Below are 14,195 nucleotides of genomic sequence, written 5' to 3' on the forward strand. Positions count from 1 at the left end.
AATGTAACAGCGTCCTTCATGTTCTGGCAGAAAGAGGAGTCGCCGGACTATATCCGGAGATCATGCCGATCACGCCTCCACCAGCCGGATTCCAGAACCGGCTTTGAGAGAGGAGGCCAATGCGGGGCCGATGCCGAATTGTCCTCCGACAGAGGATGCAGATATGCTCTCCGCCACGAATTCCAAAGTAGAGAGTGCCATGAATCACCAGCGCCGATGAGCCGTACTTCGCAATAGCATCTTTTCCGAAGAGGCATTTAATGCTTTCAATTCGGGAGACGCATACATCCGAGCTGCTCAAGGCGGGCTCGCCCGAGCGACAGACCAGTATGCAAAAGATATATGGGTAAGGAAATTTGATAAGCATGTATAGCAGTAGCCCCTGAGACTTGAAACGGTTGGAACAACTGATTTAAGGATCATTTTATGTAGAGGTCCTTGTAGAAAAGAATACCCAATTGTCTCAAGAGCTGGAGGAGTGCAAGACCCAGTTGAGGGCCGCGGTTGCCAAACTAGAGGAATCGCGAAAGGCCTCACCTGGTAACATTCATCTTTAATAATGAAATTTTATGGAAATAGACCAGTATGTAATTGGCTTGTTTGATAAGTCTAACAGAAAATTCTGCAGACAATCCTGGGGAGATTCCAGAGATCGTAAGAGATAGCGAGTCACATCTCCGAAGACAGCTAAAAGCTGGCGAGCGTGTGCTTACACAGGTTAGGCAGGAGAAAACAATCTCCAAGATGCCAACGTCCGGCTGGGCATCGAAATAGGAGATGTTTGAGCTCATCTGGCGGACTCCGTAAAGGAGAATAGGAGTCTTCGTCGCGGCATTTATGGTAAGTGCTTAAACGAACTGCAGTACAGTTCGGCGAGGAAGCATTTTTTAAAAGAGTTATATCTGTAGGTATGCTGACGGGCCGTCCTGAAGAGGAGACGCCCGGGTCGGCGGGTGATTTACTGCAAGATCTCTTGCGGCTGCACGAACGAGTTCGGCAGGTGATGCAAGGTATTGCCCAGGCCTTGTGGCCATCCACTTCCCTGCCAGGAGGCATGGGGGAGCTCGTGGATATGCTCCAAGGAGCACGACGGCACTTCCGGTTGTGGAAGATCTCAGCCTGCCGACAAGGTGCAAGGGAAGCCTGGGCCATGGTGAAGACGCGCTACACCAAGCTTGACCCGAACCATATGGCCGAAGTCGGACCGGCGGGGCCAGATTGGTAAGAAATTCCTGTGAGTCTGGTGTATGACCAGGTAACATTAGCCGGAAAGTATTCCCAACAGGATTACAAGCTAGATAGCATGTTGGACGGTATAGAGGAAGAATATAGTCAGTCCAAGTGACTATGTAATTCAATGGACATATGTAGTCCCTAGCCGGATTAAAATTCATTTGTCATGGCCGACCCTTTTTGCTTCAGCCCCCAGATCCGACATTCCGGTGTGTATCCGAATACCCGCTCAGTTATGCAGAACCGGGGTATGCGTGGAAACCAGGTGTAGGGGTCATAAGTGCTTGAACAGACAAGTACCCAAGTTGTTATGTTATATTACATGGGTAGTAAGAAACATCTTCCAGGGAGAATAGTTCCGTTAGGGGTTCCTTTCCCTGGGTACGCATGCATCGATGTGCATGTCCGGACTACGAACAGAAATGCAGGATACAAAACTTCTGGGGGTTCACGTTGTAATAAACGAAAGAAAAATATTTTGTTCACCGACCGAATATTCCCTTAAGAATGCTAGCTTTCGGCTTCACCCAGTCTGAGGTACACATCTGGCTGAACCGGCAGTAACAATCATAGAGGTGCTCCCCTTATGCCCTAGCCGAATTGACAGGAACGTAGGGAATAAACACAAGAGCCAGGCAACCCAGCATGGCCACATCTTAAGTCATATCGATGCATATAATGGTGAAGAAAAGGCACATATGGAAAAAGAACGCATATGTGATAGGCAAGACGCCATGAAAGTAATTATACTTAGCTTCCATATAGGAAGCCCCCAGGTATGGTTTACACACATGGTGCGGCCAGAGTGATCCGAGCATCCACACTGTATTGAATACTTTGTGTGAAGAAGGAAAAAGGGGCGTGAAAGGAAAAAAGGGGAGGAGCATAATTAAAAGAGCGGGGGTAAGGAGACGAACACTGAGTTCGACACTAGGCGTAGAATCTTCGGAGTCTGGCCGTGTTCCATGGGTTTGGCTCGAGTCTGTTATCGGATGCATTACGCAGGCGGTACGCTCCTCCGGTGAGAACTTTATCAATAATGAAGGGACACTCCCACTTAGGTTTGAGCTTATCCTTCTTCTTCTCCGGTAGGCATAGAACGAGTTCGCCAACATTATAAGTTTTGGCCGGCACTTCTTTGCTTTGATACCGTCGAGTCTGCTGCTGATAGAATGCAGAACATGCTTTTGCAACATTGCGCTCCTCCTCCAGGGCATCTAAGTTGTCCTGCCGATCTAACTCGGCTTCCTTCTCTTCCTACATGCGCACACGAGGTGAGTCATGGATTATGTCACAGGGTAGTACAACTTCTGCGCTGTACACCATAAAAAATGGTGTGTATCCGGTGGTGCGATTCGGCATGGTCCGCAGCCCCCAGAGTACGGAGTCGAGCTCCTCGACCCAGTGCGTGTTCGATTCTGTCAAGGACCGCACTAGTCTGGGTTTGATGCCTCTCATGATGAGACCGTTTGCATGTTCGACCTGGACATTTGTTTGGGGATGGTAGACGGAGGCGTAATCGAGCTTAATGCCCATGTTGCCGCACCAAGTTTTCACTTCATCGGCTGTGAAGTTTGAGCCATTGTCAGTGATGATGTTGTGGGGGACGCTGTAACGGTGTACAACCCCTGATATGAAGTCTATCACTGGTCCGGATTCGGCCGTTTTAACTGGTTTCGCTTCTATCCATTTGGTGAACTTGTCCACCATGACCAATAAGTATTTTTTCTTATGGCTTCCCCTTTAAGGGGTCCGACCATATCCAACCCCCAGACCGTGAAGGGCCAAGTAATGGGGATTGTTTGGAGAGCGGTAGGGGGCATATGACTCTGATTAGCAAAGAGCTGGCAACCGACGCAGTGTTGGACAAGGTCCTGTGCATCTGCTCGGGCTGTGGCCTATAAAAACATGTACGAAAGGCCTTGCTAACAAGTGCCCGAGCTGCAGCGTGGTGCCCGCCGAGTCCTGCATGGATTTCAGCCAAGAGCTGCCGCCCTTCCTCTTCGGAGATGCATCTTTGGGGCACTCTGGTTGCACTTTTCTTATAGAGTTCTCCCTCATGGACTTTGTAGGCCTTGGAACACCGCACAATACAACGTGCTTCATTTTCGTCCTCAGGGAGCTCCTGCCTATTTAGGTAGTCCAAGAAAGGCTCGGTCCACGAGGCGATTACAGCCATGATTGCGTGGGCCGAAGGTGTTATTTCGGTGGCGGAGCCCCTGATTACATCAGATGGTTCGGAATCTGGGGTTGTATTAGGATCCGGGCTAGTGTTGCCGGACTCCCCTTCCCATACCACGGATGGCTTGAACAGCCTCTCCAGGAATATGTTAGTTTGGACAGGGTCGCGTTTAGCACCGATGCGGGCAAGGATATCCGCCGCTTGATTGTTTTCTCGAGCCACATGGTGGAATTCGAGCCCCTCGAACCGAGCTGACATTTTGAGGACGGCGTTGTGGTAGGCCGCCATTTTCGGATCCTTGGCATCAAAATCTCCGTTTATTTGTGATATTGGGAGGTTTGAGTACCCGTGCACCTCCAGGGCGTTGAATGCCCATAGAGACTGCCATCCGAAGACCATGCAATAGAGCCTCGTATTCGGCTACGTTGTTGGAGTCTGTGTATAATATTTGGAGTACATATTGGACCGTGTCTCCGGTGGGGGAGGTCGGGACTACACCTGCTCCCAATTCGGCCAGCATTTTAGAGCCATCAAAGTGCATGATCCAATTAGAGTACGCGTCGTACTCTTTAGGGAGTTTGGCTTCTGTCCATTCGGCGACAAAGTCAGCCAATACTTGCGACTTAATGGCCCGCCGTGGTTTGTATGATATGTCGAACGGAAGGAGATCGATGGCCCATTTAGCAATCCGTCCCGTGGCGTCGCGGTTGTATATTATGTCGTTGAGTGGTACTTCGGAGGCCACCGTAATCGAACACTTCTAGAAGTAGTGTCATAGCTTCCGGGATGCCATGAAGACCGTGTATGCTATCTTTTGATAGTGTGGGTATCGGGATTTGCATGGGGTGAGGATAGTGGACACATAATATACCGGCTTTTGGAGCGGGAATTTGTGTCCGTCTGCTTCTCGTTCAACGATGAGCACTGCGCTTACAACTTGTTGTGTTGCAGCTATGTATAGTAGCATAGATTCGCCAATATTTGGCACTTTCAAGATTGGATTACTGGCCAATAGGGTCTTTATTTCATCCAGTCCGACCGTGGTTGCATCCGTCCACACGAAGTGTTCGGTGCAGCGAAGAAGGCGGTAGAGAGGTAGTGCCTTTTCTCCTTATCGGGAGATAAAGCGGCTTAAGGCAGCCATGCATCCAGCTAGTTTCTGGATATGCTTGAGGTCTGTTGGGATAGCCAACTGTGATAGAGCTCGGATTTTTGCCGGATTTGCTTCGATTCCTCTATTGGAAACGATGAAGCCGAGCAACTTCCCAGAAGGTACGTCAAAAACACGGGTTTAGCTTGATGGCATATGTTCGGAGGTTGTCGAACGTAAGTCTCAAGTCATCTATTAAGGTTTCGATGTGTCTTGTTTTTACGACCACGTCGTTCACATATGCCTCCACGGTTTTGCCGATTTGCTTCTCCAGGCATGTTTCAATCATGCGTTGATAGGTTGCACTGCATTTTTAAGCTCGAAAGGCATAGTGTTGAAGCAGAAGGAACCATATGGCGTTATGAAGGCCGTTGCGGCCTGGTCGGACTCTGCCATCTTTATTTGATGGTATCCGGAGTATGCGTTGAGGAAACATAGTGAGTCGTGTCATGTGGTGGCGTCGATGATTTGGTCGATGCGAGGAGGGGGAAGGGATCCTTGGGGTAATCCTTGTTGAGGTCTTTGAAATCGACGCATAGGCGCCAGGATTTTTCCTTCTTTGGTACCATTACCAGATTTGCCAGTTGACGGTGTCCTGAACTAGGGGGTACTCAACGCGTCATCTCCCGATCAGTTGGATTGGGCCGAGGACCCCATGGCCGTATACTCATGGGCCAGTCTGGACAGCTGTCGCATACAAGGAAGAATCCACAAGACTTGGCGATCAAGACAAGGACTCCTCCCCCACCGGCGTATTCGGCTAGGACTCTTGTTATCCTAGGCCTATGGTGCATTATATAAACCGGGGCCAGGCTAGTCGATAGACATATACAATAACAATCATACCATAGGCTAGCTTCTAGGGTTTAGCCTCTTTGATCTCGTGGTAGATCTACTCTTGTACTACCCATATCATCAATATTAATCAAGCAGGAGTAGGGTTTTACCTTCATCGAGAGGGCCCGAACCTGGGTAAACATTGTGTCCCTTGCCTCCTGTTACCATTGATCCTAAGACGCACTGCTTGGGACCCACTACCCGAGATCCGCCGGTTTTGACACCGACATTGGTGCTTTCATTGAGAGTTCCGTTGTGTGATCGATGAAAGGATCAATGGCTCGACTGGAGGTCAACTGCGACGTCGGCTTCTTCGTCACCAGCTCGACCGGTCACCTTGGCTTGACCGAGGACTGCACCCTACCTCCGATTGTCATGTTCGGATGAAGGCCTTCATCAACACCAACTCCGATCTCTATCAAGATCATGGAGGAGTCATCCATGGAGCTCGGGGGCTCAATGTCAACATTGCCCTCAAGCGACCGTGCTGTTTTTCTGGACAGCAAACTTGTATCCGCCGCCACCGCCACCTCGAGTGTCACTTAAACGATTACTTCGGTGGAATTATGCGGAATTAAGTCTACAACAACCCTGCAAAAATTTCGTCGAGTTCCGATGGAGGAATCTCCGGCAATCTCCGATATATCGGAGCCCTGTTGAATCTGGACGAGAATCCGGACGAGTTTAGGGCGTGGTATCCAGTATCTATCTCGGATGTCCTTTGGAGGATCCAACCGTTCATTTGCTGTGGAATTCCCATATCTACCACCTGCCAAAAATTCAGCTCGATCCGACCGTCCAAACTCCGGGAAACTTCTGATTAGTGCATCACTTTTTGAATCTGTTTTCTGCGCGAGAACGAATCCGACCCGAATTCATCTTCTTTATGAACGGGATCTCGGACATTCTTTTTGAAGGAAGTTTTCATATGGGGTGTTGTGTTTTATTCTCAAACACATCCTAGTAGTATTAAAGTATTCTTGCAATACGAACTTCACCGTCGCGCCGGTGTCAAACCAGCCCGACAACATCACTCCAAGATTGCCGACCTGCGTTAGACACGTCGTCGCTTTGTTGAGCCGAGCTCAATTTCTTCGGATCATCATCTCGGCCAGCCGAACAATAGTTTGGCATCGCGAAGGATAAATCGTCACCAACGTCGCCTCCCCATGGATTACACGGAGCGGGCACACCTGCATCGCCACACGGTCACTTCATCAAGCCGGCATCGACCACGTCACGACCTGCTTCGCTGGACCGGGGGCTTCATCATCTCTTCATCAACCTACTCCGGAGACTTCGGCGTTGCTGGCCGACCAGCTCCGTCACATTAGCTGGACCGAGGGCTTTGCCTCGGCGAGCCAACCTTTGCCAGCATCGCCATACCGTTGCTTTATCGCCCATCAGGTGATAGGTGTGCGGATCGAGTCCCAATTTTGGGAATCACCTTTCTTCGGATTGCTACAATAAATAAGCCAGGTGCTATTAATCCAGTATTTTTTGCTTGTTAGGGTTCATTTTTCCCAATGAATTATTACTCTAGTTTGTCCGTCATATGTACGCAGGTCTATCAAATGGTGGCCGCATTAACGACGGTCGCATGGTGGTTCGGTCAGTTTCCGTACATAGTCCGGCGAACGCCGCATCCGGAACTCGAACCGACCTGTGAATTCAGGCCTTGCCATGCCTTTACCGCATCACGCCGCCGCCCTGCATCGACATTGACTTTGGTGCCAGGCCATATTTCTTTTATTACTTGCTTTGCATAAATTATTTGTTATGCAATGATTTTTTTTATTTTTATTACTATTACTATTATCTCCGGTTTGCACTATTTCTTGTGCACAGGAAAATGATCCAGCCGGACTATATCCTTTGGCGTCACCTCGGCTGGACGGGGGGCTTCGCCAACACTTCATTACCCCATGCCGGGGACTTCGGCATCACCCTGCCGTCCTGCATTGACCATGCTATGTCACAATTTTTGGAGTGACGAGCTTTTTGCTCCGCCACCTCGGGACCGGCTCGGGGATGGAACCTTGTCCCGCATCAAGCTCGGACCGCGTCATCAATACCGAACACATTAACCAGCTAAGTTGTCTTCGTGCTCAAAGTTTTAAATTTTTAACTTGTGTTCAGCTCGGCCAAGCATTATACTTTTTTGGAAAAAATTTGCTTGTAAAAATTTCTTGTCCAAACTTTGTTTGTGACGCATAAATTCAAATACCCAATTCATTTGGGGGCTTGCTTCATGAAGCTTTTCCTCTTGCATATGATTATACTTGTACGGCTTCGTTCCTTGTTCGTGTATTACGCCACAATATGCACCATATTGACTTAAGAGATTTGCAAGCTGGCTTGCCTCGCTCCTGTGTTTACCCCTACGTTCCCGATTGTTCGGCTAGGGAGTAAAGGGAGCACCTCTGCGATTGTCACGATCGGGTCATCCGAGCCAGACCTCAGACTGGGTGAAGCCGAAAGCTAGCACTCTTATAGTTTTCAATGATGGTCGGCACACAATGGAACTCATGAGTACAAAAAATCTATTGCACAAGTCTCATAATAACAATGAGCACCGAAGAAAGGTATCGGTGGGGGTACTATTTTCTTCGAAGATGCTTCTTACACTTCGTAGTAATAGCATAAGTTCCCTGAGCGCACTTTGTCTGTTACAGCCTTATGGCCTGATTGCCTGGTTATTGGAAACACCGTCGATATTCTCGACAGATGGAGTACATAACACTTTTCGGTCTTTGACCGAAGAGGGAGAAGCCGACGGTCGGTTAAGACGCGTTTAAAGTTCGGTTGAACATAGATATGATATAAGTACTTCGGTACATGCAATCATTCTTTTACCCAAGTCACTTGGGGGGCTCTTAAATTTATATGAGCCGTTTTATGATAACTGTTTTTCTTCTTCGTCGTTGCAAAGTATTTATTATTATTTATCACTCCTTTTTTCGACACAAGTGTGCGGTCACTAGCCGGGAGCCTAATTTCTCTCTCAAAGCCGCTAGAGTTTAGTTTGCTAAACCGGCCTAGTAAGAAGTACTCCGCCTTCGGGATAGGAGGTTGAAGCTGTAGGCTGACCCGCTTGAAGTTTTGAGATAGGATGTGTCATGTTAAAGCACGGCAGAAGCACCTTTTTTTTCTCTAAAGTCCAATTTTCGGATTGGCACCGAACACTTGATCTAGTTCGGACATTAACCTTTCGAATAAGTTTTTTGGCTTTTCGAGCCCATGGCACTTTTAAACTATTTGTGTGTTTTCAGCACAAGTCTCGCAGTGCAACGCCGGACACCGTTAGCGATTCGGCCAAAACATTCTCGGATATTGCTATATATGCATCGGTTTCGAATTGTGTCTTCGGTTAATAGTTGGGTTGCCTGGCTCCTGCGCTTTCCTCCTATGTTCCGCTTTGTTCGGCTAGGTGTGCAAAGGGAGAAACACTGCAATTGTGCTTCTAGCTCACATGGTTAAGCACCTCAGTGGAGAAAGCCGAAAACTGACTGTCACAATAAGCGTAAACTGGTCGGCGATCCGATGACGGTGTTAAACGACGGGCCATTCATAACAATGGCCGAAGTGTTTACGGCTTGACCTCGACTGTCTCCGAACACTACCGGGGGCTATTAACTGGCCTCCCAAACTAAATCCTCGATATTTTGCTCTTACATTGGAGCTGAGGTTTCATGATCATGCTTAGCATGACAACCCAAAGAAAGGAACCGATAGCGGGACTATTTTCTTTGGAAGACATTTCTTATGTTAAATAGTAATATAACATGTATCTCCGCGTACCTCTGTTTATAAAACCGTATGGCCAGATTGCCTTGTTTGTTGTAAATCTTTGCCCTCATAAAGGCTTTATAAAGTAGGACAAACACTCCTCGGCTATTGGCCGAAGAGGTGGAAGCTGATGGTCGGTCAACAAAGTTTTGTACAATATGGATCCGAGCATTAATGACGTAAAGTACTTGGATACATAGAGTCATTACACATAATTTGTGATTTTACTATGGATATCGATCCTTAATTCGGCCTCCCATGCCCGCATTAAGGCTCGGGGGCTACTGGGCTTCGGGCTTATTATTTACAAATATTAAAGAGGCACATCGATCCCCTGATCTGGTGTTGCCACCCGACCAGTGTCTCAGGGGCTACTGCATTGCCTGTCCAATGCAGAAAATTTTAAGTGTAATACAGTCTCCGAGGAGATTTTGATCCTCGGGTTGGTCGGCCGCACCCAACCTGAGTCTTGAGGACTGAGCACGCCGCTTTTTGTGTCCCAAAGTATTCTGCCGAGCTAGGACTTGATCCTCAGACCGATTTTGCAAATCAACCTGAGTCTCGGCGGCTACGGGGATCAGCGGTCTTATGTCATCCTTCATGGGCATCTCGGGTTTTAGGCCGATACCCACCTTGAGGGCTACTGGCTATGTATCTCGGCAGAGAATAAATTGCATCAATCTAAAATATTGACAAAAATCCGCCCACATTCGGGGTGGTGCACCACCTCGGAAGTAGTCCGGCATAAAGCTCGGGCACTAGTGGCTGGCTCCATAGAGGGCATTTCCGCCATTAAGCTCGGCTAAACTCCTTCAAAATTCTTTGAACCAAGGTGATTTACGACACCTCGGATACAGTCCGGCGTTGGAGCTCGGATACGTAGTCTGGCGTTGGAGCTCGGATACAGTCCGGCGTTGGAGCCCGAATACATAGTCCGGCGTTGGAGCTCGGATACATTCCAGCGTTAGAGCTGGGAAGCGGTCCGGCCTTGGTGCTCGGCTACAAAAGATACCTCGAATGTAGTCCGGCGTTGGAGCTCGGACGCAAGAGGACGCTGCCGCCCAGGGACAACTTCAAACCCGAAGTGTGGCATAAAAATAACAAGGCATTGATAAAGGCCGGAAACTTAAAGGGGCTCCTCGGATACCCAATGTGTAAACTCGTCGAATGCATTTCGGCGATCCTCAAGATAGAAGATGAGAAGATTTGTTGAACCAGTTTTCAAGACCGGCAACCGAAGATGAAGAACAGTTCGGAAGAATCGAGGAGTGTCCCTAACTTGAAGACCGGTTCAGGGGGCTACTGACGGTGTCCTGGACTAGGGGGTACTCAACGTGTCGTCTCCCAATCAGTTGGATTGGGCCGAGGACCCCCATGGCCGTATACTCATGGGCCAGTCCGGACAGCTGCCGCATACAAGGAAGAATCCACAAGACTTGGCGATCAAGACAAGGACTCCTCCCGCACCGGCATATTCGGCTAGGACTCTTGTTATCCTAGGCCTCTGGTGCATTATATAAACCGGGGCCAGGCTAGTCGATAGATATATACAACAACAATCATACCATAGGCTAGCTTCTAGGGTTTAGCCTCTTTGATCTCGTGGTAGATCTACTCTTGTACTACCCATATCATCAATATTAGTCAAGCAGGAGTAGGGTTTTACCTCCATCGAGAGGGCCCGAACCTGGGTAAACATTGTGTCCCTTGCCTCCTGTTACCATTGATCCTAAGACGCACTGCTTGGGACCCACTACCCGAGATCCGCCGGTTTTGACACCGACACCAGCCAATCCGGATGCTTGATATCTCTGATGAATCCGGCCTCAAGTAGCTTGGCTAGCTCTTCTCCCATGGCTTGCCGTTTAGGCTCTGAGAAGTGCCTAAGAGTCTGTTTGACGGGCTTGTATCCTTTTAGTAAATTGAGGCTATGTTCGGCTAGCCTGCGTGGGATGCCCGACATGTCTGAAGGATGCCACGCGAAAATGTCCCAATTCTCACGCAGGAAGTCTCGTAGTGCGGCGTCCATTGTGGGGCTCAACTGTGTCCCGATGGAAGCTGTCTTTGTGGGGTACGTTGGATGGACCTGTGATACGTCTCCAACGTATCTATAATTTTTGATTGTTCCATGCTATTATATTACCCCTTTTGGATGTTTATGGGCTTTATTCTACACATTTATATCATTTTTGGGACTAACTTACTAACCGGAGGCCCAGCCCATATTGCTGTTTTTTGCCTATTTCAGTATTTCAAAGAAAAGGAATATCAAACGGAGTCCAAACGGAATGAAACCTTCGGGAGCGTGATTTTTGGAACAAACATGGTCCATAGGACTTGGAGTGCAAGCCAAGAAGCTGCCAAGGCTCCCACAAGATAGGAGCCCCCCCTCTATAGGGCGCGCCCCCCTGTCTCGTGGGCCCCTCGGGCGGCCACCGACGTACTTCTTCCTCCTATATATACCTACGTACCCCGAAAACATCCAGGAGCAACACGAAACACAATTTCCACCACCGTAACCTTCAGTATCCACGAGATCCCATCTTGGAGCCTTCGTCGGTGTTCTACCGGAGGGGGAATCGACCACGGAGGGCTTCTACATCAACATCCTTGCCCCTCCGATAAGTTGTGAGTAGTTTACCACAGACCTACGGGTCCATAGTTATTAGCTAGATGGTTCTTATCTCTTTTTGGATCTCAATATAATGTTCTCCCCCTCTCTTTTGGAGATCTATTCGATGTAAACTCTTTTTGCAGTGTGTTTGTCGAGATCCGATGAATTATGGGTTTATGATCAAGTTTATCTATGAATAATATTTGAATCTTCTTTGAATTCTTTTATGTATGATTGAGTTATCTTTGCAAGTCTCTTCTAATTATCAGTTTGATTTGACCTACTAGATTGATCTTTCTTTCCATGGGAGAAGTGCTTAGCTTTGGGTTCAATCTTGTGGTGTCCTTACCCAGTGACAGAAAGGGTTGCAAGGAACGTATTGTATTGTTGCCATCGAGGATAACAAAATGGGGTTTATATCATATTGCTTGAGTTTATCCCTCTACATCATGTCATCTTGCTTAATGTGTTACTCTGTTCTTATGAACTTAATACTCTAGATGCAGGCAGGAGTCGGTCGATGTGTGGAGTAATAGTAGTAGATGCAGGCAGGAGTCGGTCTACTTGTTATGGACCTGATGCCTATATACATGATCATGCCTAGATAATCTCATAACTATGCGCTTTTCTATCAATTGCTTGACAGTAATTCGTTCACCCACCGTAATACTTATGCTATCTTGAGAGAAGCCACTAGTGAAACCTATGGCCCCCGGGTCTATCTCTTATCATATTTGTTTTCAATCTACTTTTATTTGCATCTTTACTTTTTGCATCCATATTATAAAATAACAAAAATATATTTATGTTATCATACTATCTTTATTAGATCTCACTTTTGCAAGTGGCCGTGAAGGGATTGTGATGTAGGGCGTAACCCTATGTGGACGATCTTTCACGTTTGGAGTGGATCCTACGGGGAAACACGACAAACGAGCGGAAGAACACGAGGAAGAACACGGAGAGGAACGAGAGAAACTCACTAAATCGACAAGTAATCAATCACACAAGGGCTAGATCACCGAACACATAAGGTAGCGCAAGATTCAAAATCAACAAAGGAAAGATACACGAGTAGCCGTTCTTCTCCGTGAGGAGGTCTTCATGGTCTTCCCTTGAAGGGGTCTTGAATCCGCTTGGGGGATCTTCTCCGAAGATGTCGTGAGCTCCGAGGAGAAGTAACCAAGTGGATGAGCAAGGCTATCACACAAAATATGAGCTAAACCAATGCTACCCTAGCTAGGAGGTGGGAGAGACCTATTTATAGTCGTAGTGCAAATGGGAGTCAAAGTGAAGGGGTACAAGGGCTCTTGCCCGAGGCGGCGGTCGCTCAGGTGTCGGACGTCCGGAAGGCGTCGGACGTCCGGGGCTTCGGGACAGTCCGGACATCCGGTGGCTGTCGGACTTCCGTAAATTCGGCTCTGGTCCCGGTCGTCCTCTCGTCCGGTGGCTTCGGTCTTTCGTTAATTTCCTCTCAGGTGCCCAGCTGCCGGACGTCCGGAGGGTGTCGGTCGTATGTGGCCCTAGGAGTCGTCAGACGTCCGGGCAGGGTCGGTCGTCCGTGGCCTGTAGCTCTGTCATGTGTTCCTTCCCTCGCTGTAGCACCTCCCAGGGCTAGGACGTCCGGGACCGGCCGGTCGTCCGGTGCTTGTAGCTTCACAAACGGCCTTTCTTATTGATGTCCGTGCTTGGCGTCCTTGCCACCTTGGCCATTGGGTGTAGCTGTCCCGTGGCTCTCCTCCAGGTACCTGATCACACACAGAGTGTCCATATGTGGTAGTAGCCAAGTCTCGTGAGTAGAGAGAGGAAGTTCGGAGAGGAGCGAGTTCACCTTATCTTCGATAGCCTTTTCTCTGGCTCTTGTCATGGGTCCAAGTGCTGTTGAGGGAGACGTAGATACGTCCATGGGGATGAGCGAGGGATGCTCCGCATCATCTTGCCCCCCCTTGGGAGAGATCTGACCACAGATCAAAAGCATCATCTCCATGGTATGGCGCAAGGTCCTTGACGTTGAAGATGTTGCTCACATTGTACTTGCCTCGTGGTAGGTCTATCTTGTAGGCGTTATCGTTGTAGCATGCTAGCACCTTGAAGGTTCCATCGGCTCGAGGGAGAAGTTTGGACTTGCGTTCGTTGGGGAAGCGGTCCTTTCGAAGGTGTATCCACACGAGATCGCCAATGTTGAAGATCATGGGTTGCTTGTTGACGTTGAGCTTGGTCGCTAGTCGTTGTACTTGGCGCTTGATGGTGTGCCTTGTATCCTCATGCATCTTCTTGATGTAGCTTGCCCGTGCACTCGCATCCATGTTGGTGTGCTCTTGAAGAGGAAGAGGTAGAATGTCCAATGGTGACAACTGGTTGAAGCCATAGACGACCTCGAAGGGGGACTT

Source organism: Triticum dicoccoides, chromosome 2B (genome assembly GCF_002162155.2).
Source record: "Triticum dicoccoides isolate Atlit2015 ecotype Zavitan chromosome 2B, WEW_v2.0, whole genome shotgun sequence".
Taxonomy (NCBI): domain Eukaryota; kingdom Viridiplantae; phylum Streptophyta; class Magnoliopsida; order Poales; family Poaceae; genus Triticum; species Triticum dicoccoides.